This window comes from Ptychodera flava, unplaced genomic scaffold, assembly GCF_041260155.1.
Source record: "Ptychodera flava strain L36383 unplaced genomic scaffold, AS_Pfla_20210202 Scaffold_108__1_contigs__length_254589_pilon, whole genome shotgun sequence".
NCBI lineage: Eukaryota > Metazoa > Hemichordata > Enteropneusta > Ptychoderidae > Ptychodera > Ptychodera flava.
In genome coordinates this window covers 5,001-10,582 of record NW_027248290.1, presented here as the reverse complement: position 1 = coordinate 10,582, position 5,582 = coordinate 5,001, and positions in this window count along the sequence as shown.

Sequence of the window (5,582 nt, the reverse complement as noted above, 5' to 3'; positions counted from 1 at the left end):
GTTGAGGATGCCCCAGACGGGACCTCGAAACAAAGGCTGGATGTAGGCCTAACTGCGTTCGCCTGGCCCGAGCCAGGCAGCCATAGCCACTCGGTATAGTGCCGGTCAACATGTAGGCCTATAGGACTACACTAATATTACGTACGGTGATTCTTTTATTGAATAATCAAGTCGTATATAGACATTCTACATATTAAATACGATTATTATCCCAGCAATGTGCCAAGCGCCTGTGACTGTATATGGTTAAACGATGGTTTCTGAAATGTCTCCCTACTTACGCGAGACCCCAAAATCTGGGGAAAGCCTTATTTGAACTGTCTTCTATATATACACATAATCGCATGGTTATTGAATTTTGGAGAATACGTACGCGTATGGATCAACGAATCCTGTGTGTCTCGTCGCTTCATACCAATATCGTCACTTTGAATCAGTGACGCTTTGACACAACCTCTGTACCCTATATCGTTACTGTTCTTCTGTCAATAAAACTACAAATCATGACTATCAATAATTTATTACAGCCTTGCCATTATCAAAGACGCATAACTGGCGTTGTGAAGCGTAAATGCATGTTATAAATCCGCCTGCCCTTTATACACCTGGTGCTGTTGTTATGTGTAAGACAAGCACACCCTTGTTAGCAATCTCTTGTCAGACTTGTTTTGAAATTGCTTCATGTCTACTTCCTCGTCGCCATGTATACTACGGATGTATGTAAAAGGTATTGGCTGAATTACAGAATGTTTTTGTCTTTACATGCGTCAATAAATAAAAGCCAATAAATTTTGAATTTCAAAGTAAGTTTTTAACTTTTACTGGGCAGCAAAAGCAAGGAAAGTACAAAACCATGAAAGTTACCAACTAAAGAAGAAGGAACCCTTGTCCTGAATAACGTAATTAACATATGGGGCTACGGGTTCCCCTAAGTCAGTCTATATAACTATAGTATGACTTTTCATAAATTCCTTCATTATCGTCACTACGCATTCTTTCGATTGACATCAAAATCCATGACGACATTGCACGCAGGAATAGAAAATGACTACTGATATATTTACTTCTTGTTTCAGTTCAATGAAATTTATAGGGAAATATCAAAGCTACCTGATTTAATTCAATCTGTTGATAACTGGTGTTGCGATTGTCAGAATTACGATGAAGTGTTTATCCAGACTTGTTTTATTTAGGTCACCAGTCTGTTCAGCATTTATCAGTAATGATACTGCGATACAGAGGACTTTGGACACCTGCATTTGGATCGTAGTCTAGATAAGTATCGCTAGTATTGAGACGAAAACGTTGTAAAGCAATAAGTCGTGCAGCTAACGCCCTGGTAAGCACGTTTTAAAAACCTGCTGGCTGCTTGTCACAGTTACGGTCATTTGAAATCATTGTTACTCACAATAAGAGAGATACATATCAAAGGACTCTTCGGAACGGAATATAAAAACAATCAGATTATTGATTCAAATAAGTCATTTTTCGTGTATTTGTGTCCATCTGCGGGAAAATACATTGGATAAGCGGAGCGTTACGTAAAGCTTGGGCTAATTATTCTCATCACTTTCAATCCTACAACTGAAACTCCACTGTGAGAAGTTAGCCAGGAACTATGTGATGATGGTAATAACTGTAGTTACGAAACAAAAGAAAAGAAGGCTTGTGTATGTGCTTGTGTGTGAAATGAACAGGTACACATTTCCAATGATCCAGGCATGTTTTTAATTTACCGAACTGATTTGAATCTTCAGCCTTCATCGTGAGTGAGCACTATAATTTGTGGAAGCCAATGTTTATGTTTTTTAAGTGAAAATAATGCATGGAAAAGGAAGCGTATAATTGTACGTTGAGTCCCCTGAACTCTGTAACGACGTACTGTGAAAAGGAGAAGTTAATTTATCTCCGATTATACCCAAAGTCCCTACGCTATCAGTATTACCAGACTAAATTTATCGTCTAACTTATATACGATTTCATTGCACTTTTGTTGTAAATTTTTAACTCCATGCATGAATAATGTCACAGTGACAGTGTTGTAGCCTGGGAGTCTGCCTGTTTTGAGTTGTTCAACATATATAATCTAGTGTAAGTTCGCACTTAACTTTGTCAGGGCTTAGTAACTTCAGAGTCTATCGACGATATTTAGAAAAAACAGCTTCGGTAGTGATAAAGCACTATAGACGCTGCTCTATATTGAGGCTTCGAATTCTTTCTCATCCTGTATTGCTTTCTATAAGACTTCGCTTAGAGGGATTATTAGAACTAATTGTGTTTCAAGTCATGTGATCACATTGACAACGACGATCTTCGTGTTGATCAGGATGACGACGACGAAGACGACGACGACGATGATGATGATTATGATGATGATGATGATGATATGATGATTGATGGTGATGATGATGATTGTAGTGGTGGTGACGATGATGATTATAATGATAATGCAGTGATGGTGGAGAGTTGGAGCAGGATAGTGTCATAAACTTCAAAATTTGCGCGAAGAAGTTTACGCTCACGAGATATTGGCGTCCATGGGCGCGGTAAATCCCGCGCGATTCCCCTCAATTTGGATTCTAACGAAATACTTGCGCCACAAAACATCAGCACGAAATCAACAACATGGTCTCACTCGTTTAAACATTAAAAAAATCATGCGTAATACTCCAAGTTCTATTGTATTTCAATACTTTTAATATTTAGCTGTTATTGGCATTTCAATTTAGTCATTGCGTGGGTTTGAAACAAAAGAATTATAGCAAGTTGCGCCAAATGGAAGATTATGTGGAAGATTATAGAATGGTGAAGAAATGTAGGGAACCTCAAGCTTTAAAGATTGATAACAAGATTGATGGGCATGGGGTAGTCCCAATTTATTGTGATTTTTTCAATAGATATAGTTATGCTTATGTCAGACTGCACAAATAGAGTATACGGTTGACAAAAATCTCGTACCAAATCGCGTAAAACGGTAAGAGGCAAAAATAGAGTGCCTAGTATTTGACTTCCATGATTACGGTACGTATGACACCTTTTTGGTAAAAAAATTACTTCGATATGAATGCAATGAGTCAAGATCTAATGTCAGCGAGGATTTTTTTTTGAAATTGAAAAAGGACTCGTTGGCACATTCTGTACGACCGGCTCTGCACCCCAGATATTCTACAAAACATACGTCATAAATTATTTGCGACCCATGTCGCTGTTCTATACCGACATTAGGAAGTTAATAATCTACTAAGGCCTCTTTCGCGAGGTTTGCAGCTCTGACACCGTTCAGTTTTTTCGTGTCCTTCTCTCCGACCTTCTCGGCTTTCCTTGACCAGAGTTACGTCATCCCATTAGGTCTCCAGATTTCTTTGACTTTGATTTGCTCTGAACAAGAGTCGGCATGGCAAGCTCCGATGTAAAACGTAGCACTTCCGACAGCAAAGGGAGTGAACCTGTTGAAGTATCCGATGGTAATGGCGGACGACGTGGCAGGAAAACAAAAGGTAAGCTGGTAGGTCAATAACATGGTATATCGTGACAAATTGTATCCTGACGTTGATACATTTTGTACTGCAGCAGTAAATTGTCACTGCAAGAGTCAGGGCTTTGAAAAATAATGTACAACAACCAGAGAAGGCGTTCAACAAAATAGCTTAATATTCTCAAGGCTACAAGTAAGTTGACACTAACGCCCTCTGTGGTGTGATTTGGAGAGAAAAGTAAGTCAGTTGTTACCAACATTTTGAATTATTTTATCATTGTATTCTGATATGGACTTGTTTAATTGTTACTATGCGATAAGTTAATTTGCATCTGCGACGTGTAAGCTTCACGATGACGTATTTATGACATTTCCCACTAACCTTTGATAATAATAATAATTTTATGACGAATCTGTTCAGAACAGACATTAAACACCAGATCGTACGTTAGACCTAGTGCCTTCAGTTATGTTTGCGTTCGCCTGTTGCAATTGATACCGGGGTATTAGAAATGAACGGTTGAGCGATTCAAGACATTAACTTAGGGGGATAGCAGATATTCCTTAAATGAATCGTATTTCACAGCTTTAAAGTGTTACATTGCCTGGGCGCAATTTATCGCAGGGTCTTTTGTTTCCACATTTAAACTCTTATACTTTTCACTACAATGGATCAAGATTTGAAATAATCGGCATCTTTTCTCTTCATTTTTCAACAGTTTATGCATAGTCCGTCATTTAAAGCTCCAAAAGTGTATCTTTTGCTATTGTTTTAGAACTTTTGCTTCGTTGTTTCCCTACACGTTCTGCATTGAATCCCTAAACTGTAATTTAATGCCAAGTATTTAGTATATCAACACAGCCTATTTGAGTATAATTTACATTATTATTGTTGGATATCCGTTTGTAAACAATGAACATGATCACTACACACTTACAGCAGTGTTGACTACAAAATACTGGAAATTTCAGCATAACAAACGGATTAAGGTCAGACACGGTAGTTGATATACATAAGCAGAATACTGAAAAAACTTGCCACAAGTTACAGCTTAGTCTCTTTAACTCGCTACGTGGAGATTGCAAGCCATAAATTTATGAAAAGTATGTGGACTCTTTACAGTATCAAGTTATAGTATAAAGCTAATTAGTATTACGCTATCAGTTTCATTTGACCCAGTTTGTCATGGATTCAATTGGCCACACCAAATCATGGTTCGTCGTTGAGCGATTGCCATTTAGTTTGGTGCATCAACAACGAAGCAAGGAGGACAGAATAATCAACTAACACGTTTCACGTTGAAGTCCATGGTGGTATTTTGTGCACTCATAAAAATCACCATTTTTGTAATGGGCCCGTAAGACTCCTGAGCTTACCACATTGGAATAACCATGACGTTTATTAGATCAAAGTTGAATCGACAAAATGGCCATCAATTCTTCGAACTAAATCAGTTGGCAAAAATTGTGTCGTCTCATCATCCTTATTATACGCTGCCTGAGAGCAAGAATATCCCTGATAAACTGACAGATACAAATATGCCCAATGGCTTGAAGATAGACATACATGAAAGAGCTGATACCTTATACCTGTATAAGTAATAAATTCACATAACGATTACTGATGCGCCATGGTATATCAGATATTTCGAGTCCGTTTTGATTGTATCATTTTAAAGTTCAGTATCTTATTTTAAGACTGTTACGATGAAATTGCAAATCCGGCCCTGTGGAAGTCACAAGCCAGGAGTATGTTTGTTAGGAGGCATGCAAGAATCAATGAGATGGCTGCGATGTTATTATAAATCGAACTGTTTATTAATACCAAACAATTATCAGCGAAACCAAACATTTTTTTTTTTTTTTTTCGTTGACAGCAATATGGCAGATAAAGCGTTAATCGTATCTGACCGATGGGGTCCATCAATTCATGGAGGCGTCACCGATGCTCTTCATGTAGTGATCAAACTACTACAGAACATGGACATATCTGTCCATTGTACTGCTGTGAAAGCAACAAAAAAAGAAGAAGAGGAGGCGGAAAAGCTCGGTGTAACTCTTGAGCTTCCGACACAAACAGGTGTATTTGAAGTCAAGGAGCCACATA